Raw genomic sequence first — 8544 nt, forward strand, 5'->3', positions numbered from 1 at the left:
TAGGCTCTTATCCATCATTATGTCAGGAATAAGGCCAGAACACTGAACGACATTGATTCTTGAGGCACAATTATTGTTTCATTTAGGCCCACTTTGTAGAGAGGTCAGGGTCGGTCACCACTGGAGCTGGAGTTAATTCAGTTTTTATTCAAGGATGCTTCAAGAGGGTCAATGCTTGAATCCTCTGGTTGAGTGCTGGTCTTCTTCACTCCCCTCCTCAAACATCAATACTGTGTAGAGGCTAGTGAATTGAAGACTTTTCAATGCATCTTTTGTGATAGCTGCTTTGATGATAGTTTGCCACTTGATTTTTCTGTCATTCATCTAATGAACCAGATGTACTTTCATTTTAACAGTTATAGCTGTCTAGTAAAGTACAGTCAGGTTTAATTATGTTGCCCAAAGTGACAGAAGGCTTTACAATCTGTGCAGCACATAACACCATAACACCCTTGATTTAGATGAGAAAAGCTTCACAAAAAAGTTTTGTGCAATGGGAGAAACATCAGCAAAAGAAACATGTACTAAGGCCAAGACTAAGTGTGAATGAATCAGAATGTGAATGAACATGTTCAGATTAATTTTAATGCAACCCACGCACCCTGTCCTAAACTTCAGCTGCAGCTGCATTTTAATGTGAGGTTGTTTTTGGTAAACAACCTCACTTTCATTCACATTTTTTGCCATCTATTGTATGACATTGTAGGATCCCACACATTACTTCTCAAACAGGCACAACAGGCTTGTAGTCTGCAACAAAGGAGGAGATGCACACTGAATGTGCCTCCCCAGAACAATAGAACTCAATTTTAATGACTGATGGTTTGAAGATTTGTACAGTATAACTTGAATATTTGCATTTCCTGAAGAAAATATGTGGTGCCATACTACAGAACTTTAGAAATATCATGTTTGACTGTTACTGCATGAATTAAATATTAATAAATAGCAACTAGTATTTCTGGTGCTGACAAGCGAAGGTGGCAACGTTTAATCATATAGTCGACTAAACACACACATCCCTATTAAGTAGAATATCTCAATAACTGTGACAAGTTAAGTAATGGTGCCAATGAGATGGATATGTCTTATATCTGAAAATTAGAATGATATATATGAGCAGAAGGGATCCAAAAACTGAAAGAAGAAAAAGATATAAGGACTGTAAAAGATGAAGATTGAAGATCGCATAAGATATGTGATTTCTGCAGGAGTCACACAATGACTGATTCTGCTGTGACTTTTTTTTTATTTCAAACCGATACCGGGTATTCTGTCATGCCTCTTTTTGTGGATTGCAAGTATTTTCCAACTGGGGACAGTACCGTCCAATATATGAACTTAAGAAGGAATTTTTGTAATGCTGAGAGGTATTGTTGGTCTCGCTGTTTTCAAATCCTGATGGAATATTTTTTGTCGTTTTAGAATTTCAGAGAGCTGTTTTTTTTTCCTGAGAACTTCAAAAGACAAAGTCTTTCCTTTCTTCCTCACCTCCTTTCACTCTGCCTGCCTGTTCAGACTTGGACAGAGGTTTGGGGCAGAGGGAGATGAGCAGAGTTAGGTGAGGTAAACCGAAATGTGATGTTTGCTCACAGAATATTTATCATATATCCGTCTCTCTGTTGTCAGATACATCCATCTGGCTCACAGCCTCTCCCTCTTCCATTTGCACTCAGCAAGTCCCCGGAGTTTTGAGTCCCTCGACACTTAAAAAATGCAACCTTCGCTGAGTGCTAACGCACACAGACGTGCGCACAGTCACGCACACCAAACAGAGTTAACGGGCCTTTTAATGCTGAATGGCAGCTCCGCATTGAGCCATATATGAGCCCTGTCCACCTGTTTAAACAGGAGGTTTATGAGCTCTGTCATGAAGCTAGATGGGATATTTCAAGGTCTCAGGCCATTAAACACACAGATAAACACACACACAGTCAACATTTGAATAATTACACCTGTACCTGTTTTCTTGTTTGTGGTGCTACATAATAGGCTGCATAACAATAGATGCACATACAGCTGTAGGTCACCTTGGCAACAGCTGTCAAAAGGTAGATGATTCCTGTCGCTCTGTTAAAAAAATAACACACATAAACATCTATGAGGGTACATACAGTCCATTCATCAAACCTCTAATGGTGGGAAAGCTGATTGCTTGGAACTGGCTTTCACTATTTTAAGAAAAGAAAAAAAAAATACATTGCAGGATCAAATCCCCACCGAACATCACACGGGGGTCTGAGCATTCGCGGCAGGCCGACCACTGAGACCGACTGTGAATGTCAGAGGGAGAAACAGAGTGATGGCGGTGGCGGCATTTGCTTGCATTGCAACCGGCTGCTTCTCCGTATCCTCTCACCTCACCTCTCACACTTTCTGTTTCTGTCTCGTCTGTGCTCCCTTATCCCTTCTCTTAGCTGACTCCTGCTCCCACATCTGTGCCCCTGCTCTTGTTTTGAAGCATTTCTCTTACAGAACACAATTCCTCTCTCTTCTTACTCTCTACATGTCTCCATCTTACCTCCTTCACCACCAGGCATATTCTATATTTCTGTTCTTGATCAGTTACCTGACACTACAGGTACGATCACATCTTAATTTGTTTTTTTACTAACGATTATTTTTGAAACGTTTAATCTATCTTTTTTTTTTTGATTAATTGATTCATTTATTGATTAATCTAATTATTATGTTGTTATTATTAAATTATATAACAATTCATTTTCAAAAAATACATATCAAAAACTTGTCTCATTAATATTTCATTATTTTATTCAATCATAATCCTAAAAAATAGACACATAAAACACGTTCGAATAATGATAATAGTGGTATATTTTAAAGATAGTCTAATTTCCACCTGATTTAATAGACTTCATGTCAGATGCCTGATCAGAAAAATACTGGACTTAAAATTTAAAAGGAGCTATGGTGCATATTAATTTACTAACTAATCACTATGTCAACCCTTCACTGAACTGGACAATCAGTATATTGACTTGAAACTTAAACGGGTTATGACATGAAGTTATTTCACCAGAGTCATATGCAGGTAATATGATTACTGGCAGTGTATTTTTGGTTCAGTGTGGGTCAAACAAAATAATTTTCATCATTTTTCTGCCGACTGAAAAGAATTAAAGACAATCTTTAACATTAGTTTTTGCCATTTTTGTCTCATATGTGGCCGATGAAGTGAGTAGAAAGTACAAAACGGCAGAATAACACCAGTAGATGACACGTGGTGTAAAGTTAACGGCAGCAGTGCAGATGTCACTTTTAACACAGACACAAAGTGAACAGGATGCTGCAGCTGCAGGAGGAGCACAGGTCGCTCGGTGCTTCACCTCCAGCATTCGTGTGGAGCAGTTTGTCCCACTGTGATAAGTCACGTCCAGTTTGTGGAGTTAAAGAGAGAGAAACTGCTGTGTCTCTGTCTCTCTAAAATACAGCCACACTTTATATGATCGTGGTGTGTGCTGCTCTCTGCAGCTTGTTCTCTGCGTGAATTTGTGCTCTGACCTGGCTGTTCTAGCAGTTCACAGCGACTCGTTGGTGCAGGATATGCAAAATTGAAATATTTTCGCCATCGATTATGTTGTTTTCGTCTACGAAGAGCCCCAGCCCTAAATGAAACATAGCGAAAGAGTTGTTTGTTGCCTTTGTGTTAATTTAGATAAATACATATGAGAGGAGACTGTCAAGCCAAAAGTTGCATGGACTCAAATCTATATTTGTAACAGAGGTTTGGAAACTTGCATAGTCAGAAATATTAGCATGGGTGGAATCAAAGTGTGTTATCTAACGTACAATGCAAAATATACCCAGTCCCCGTAACTGTAGCCAAGAAAATTTGACCTCTTAGGGACACATGAAAAAATCAAGCATACAAGATTGATATATCTAGGATTTGGCAATCTAAATGAAAGACAAACTAAATACATTTAACATAACTTTCAATTACAAAAATTAAGACAAGGGACAAAAATAGAGATACTTAACATTACAAACACAGAAGATGATATTAAGGCTTTTTAATGTACATTTGATCTGGGCTTAAGTCCCATATTTAAGTATTGACTGATATATAAAAGAGTTCTTCAGTCTTACTGTATTAAATCGTATCTCTGGTTTATTGTAACAGTGTGTATTCACTGTTCAGGACATGGTTGGGATCAGAAACAAAGTTGTTGGCCAGTATTAATATCTTTTTTATGCTAGGCTGGTTTGAAAAGTTTCTCCAGGGGTTTCCCTGCAATCTTTGAGCAGATTTTCATTTAATGGACTTGACATTGGCTTCAGAGTAGTGAAGAAAACTATTGCACCATGTATTACTGTAGAACACTCATAACCACAGACATAAAAAACAAAACTGGAATTTGTTTACTCGTCCCAAAAGACCTAAGGTGGCAGAGATAATAAATTCTTTGTTTTGTCTTTTTTGCAGACAAATTCACTGTGATCTTTCCATGATAACAGATGGTCAATCGTGACACCCAAGTATCTGTATGAAAATAACTGCTTGATTTTTTTCATTATGGATAACAATAGGAGCTTTATGAAAGTCAGATGGTGAGCCAAATGCAATCTGTTCAGCTTTCTTTGGGTTAATCTCAAGAGCATTATTATCACTCCACTTCACCACTTTGTTCACACCATGTTTGAGGCTTCCAAGTATTACTATGCACTGATATGACAACATCTTTCTTCTTACTCTCAAAACCTTTTGGTTTTGTCCTGCAGCTACCTCACACTGTATTGTCACTCCTCTCAGACAGCACTGCAGTGCTCCTAAAAAGGGCTGAGACGAATCACTGCCCCCATCAGTGCAGTGATTTCATGCTACTTGAGTTTAGCCTCATTGCTCTCACCTGCCAAGCCAACCGAATTAAAAGGTGTTGTCACATTAAGCCACAAAAAGTCTTGCAGTGATGGAACAGTCAGTATCTTGGTGCTAAAGTCAAATGAAAACGTGTCTTTGTCTGTTTGTTTCTCTGTATTTACTGGGGATGCCCCGATAAAACTTTTTCACTTCCGATACATTACCGATATTGCAGTCTTGGGTATTGGCTGATACCGATATCGATCCAATATCAGCGCGAATCATACATACTTTTATTACTTATTTTGTAGTGTGGAATGTTAGAAAATGCTTGATCAAGTGATGTTACTCAAACAGAGAACAATATTCAGCAACCAGAGTCACCTATGGATAGAAGTGCTGGAGCGGAAAATGGACTGCTTATCGGAGCGCTTATATCGGAGATTTTAGATGCAGTCTGATAAAATCCGATACTCGTTTTTTTGGATGATATCGGACCAATATCCGATATCAATATCGGATCGGGACACCCCTAGTATTTACCACAAATACAAGTGACATATCTATTAAATGATACACCTGAAAAATATTCAAGATTGATCCTAATCAGTAACAAAGAAAGATACTGACATTGTTATTCTAAGAGGGTTGACATGCATGACACACCATTTTTTCCTTCCTTTTCACACTGGTGGTGGAGGCTTTCCTTGTTTTCTTGAAAAAACTGGTCTGATGTGGGCTGATAGCGTGTTTACACCGACATCACAGTTTGGTCAGTAACTCAGATAACAGGCCGTTTCGGAAAAATACAATGGAATGCACAATGCTGATTATTCAAGCCAACTTCAGGATGTCTAAAACCACAGAAAAGTTCAGGAAAATGTGTGGAAGCTGCTAAAACTTACAGAGAAGGGCTTGGTCAGCAGGAAAGGTCACAACTTTTTGAGAAACTAAGATTACTAGGTGGTGAAGATTCATGAACTGTCTCCCTCATCTTGGAATAACAACTGGATGGTGTTAACCTTTAGTTGCTAACCCGACATGGTGAACTACCTTGGTATTGGAAAGCGTACACAACTGTAGACCTTAAATGTTGCAAAGTTTTCATGGTGTCTGGATGGTGAAAGAGGCACATTATCAACTCATTAATGACATATGTATCATGAAAGCCAATATTGGTAATCCACTGATCTTTACAGTTTGGACATTGAACTAAATATCTTGTTTAGGATTTAGAGTTCAATAATCTCCTTGTGCAACTTTTTAGATCAAAATGCTGATCTGTCATAAACATAAAATGTCCATCTTAAACCATTTTTTTTAAATAAGTCAATTGATGGAAAACAAGTTTATTAGTTTTACAAGCTTATGATTTGTTGATCAAAACTGACTGTTTAACTTGCAGACAATTTCTACTAACTAAGGTTGTTCAGATGAAGTCTTCTCATGAACATGGTAAATCTGACCCCATTTAGAGGCAGCAAAAAATCAGGTACAATGGCAAGTTTTTATTCCTTGTCTATGGTCGGTGCAGCCAACATGGCATGCAGTGTCCGTTGATTATTTGTGTTATTCAAGAAATGTTAATTAACCTCACTTGAGTGCATTAAGATGTATCACGTGGCTGCCTTGTCAATAATAAACATAATTTCTTTTGGTCTGTAGAGAAGGACATTAAAAAGAACCATAATTCATGTCCTGCAAAGTCACCCACTACACACCTGTGAAATAAGGGAAAGTCTATGTCAAATAGGTCAACTGTCAGTTTTTTCTTGTACTCTGCTGCCATCATGTGGCAAACATCATCACTACAGCAACATTCAACCCTTAAATTGCAGTCAAACTTCTTACCACAGGTATACTGACTCCACCTGTTTCCCTTTCCATCACATTTTACTGTAATTAAATAATTAAAAACAGTTCCCACAGCAGATATACTTCGCACAGCTTCCGCATCTCCTGCCATGTTTAATCAGTGGTAGGTTTTCCACAGAAGTCAGCTGGGTATTTAGAGAATTCGAGTAATGCTTTGTTCTATCACACCTAAACACAGATAAGCAGATTAGCAGGTAGACGCTGAATGCAATCCATAAGATGGCAGAAACTCCACCCAAGCAAACAAGTTCAGCAAACCACAAATGAAACACTTGGCATCTGCTGAAGAAACTTAAGTGTTTGTAGTGTTATCCTTGGCATGTTTAAATCTGAAAAGTAAAGTGACTCGATTCCCTGTATCATTGTTTGTTATTGATTTCACATTGCATCTCTTTTGTTTTGGTGAATAAATTACAAATTCCTACCATTATCTCATGTTTTTCTCATGTTTTTGAGTCTAAGTGACTAAGATGACAACAGCTTGTTTAAATTGGTCCAGAAGACAATTTATCACTCTCATTCTGCGACATAAATTAAAAGATGGAAAGTGCTTGTCCAGTTCCTCCCACTGAACAAGAATGAAGCTGAAACATTCTGGATATGAGTGCTGCCATTTTGCACTGGTGATGTCATTTGGAGCCTAGACTACCCAGACTACACAGCAGGCTGACGCGATCGTAATCAGAGGTCAGCTGCGAATCATGGCATGAAACCATGTTTTTATATAATCTAATAACTAATTAAAACCAAACTGATCAGAAAAGATAATGCTTGAGCGAAGATCACTGTAATAAGAACTACTTAAAGTGACAGAAACCATCTTTGGGAAAAATATATTCCATGTGTACCTGGTAGTTTTGTTTGTTCCATGTCCCACGTATTAACACTGGGGAAACAGCATTTATGATTTTTAATGCAGCCTGCCACCAAAGGGCGATCGAGATGATTGGCTTCACTTTTAGAGAGCTCTGATTTGTTCATTTTTTTCTCCCGGAGCCCCCAGAGGTGACTGAGATTCTTCCAGGTGAGAGGCCCTAAGATTTACAAATCGAATCACAAATTTGCCACAAACCATAAAACTGTGATGGAAGAGGAGAAGGGTGATAAAAATGCAGAGCAGTGTGACACACTATCAGCCCCCTCATCCATGCAGGCTCATCCGCCGAGTGTGCAGCGCAGACTCCTTCTGCATCATCATCAGTTTCATTCAAACTAGATAAAATTCACCAAAACACCCCGGTTTGTCTTTCCACTGCCCCAACAATCACCAACTCTGGTTTGGTCAAAATAAATCCTTCATTTATGGCGTAAAGGAGCACAGAGTCTGCAGCACAAGTGATGCTGGACAGCGGCTTGAGAGCGAGGCTCCACAGGTCCACTGATTTTATAATAGAACTGGAGGATCCACACTTTTAATTTCTCTGACTGTGTGAAAATCTGATATTTTCACATCACAGATGACAAAGAGAGACATTCAAATGCAAGTCTTGTTGGCAAAACATACTTGTGTGGGCACACAGGAATATAGTGCGGAGCACTCCACTGAAAAAACAGACTAATTGTTAGATATTCATATTGTACTGCCAAGTCTGTTTCAAGTAAAGAAAATCTTTGTCAGAGGCTGCCCTAATACAGTCTATGCTCTCATCAAAAGTAGTAACGTGTGATTAGGATTAGCATGATTAAATGTCATCACCCTTGCTAGTTGGCACCAGAAATACTAGTCGGTTCAACTATTTTTGAATATTAATTCTTGCACAATTCAAGTTGACTGTTGTATCTAAGGTGTTATGCAGCTGCTGCCACTAGTTGGGGCTGCAGCCCCATCAAGCGGCAGCCCCTCTCAC

The sequence above is a fragment of the Lutjanus erythropterus genome, chromosome 3, assembly GCF_056507025.1.
Source record: "Lutjanus erythropterus isolate fLutEry1 chromosome 3, fLutEry1.hap2, whole genome shotgun sequence".
Lineage (NCBI taxonomy): Eukaryota > Metazoa > Chordata > Actinopteri > Lutjaniformes > Lutjanidae > Lutjanus > Lutjanus erythropterus.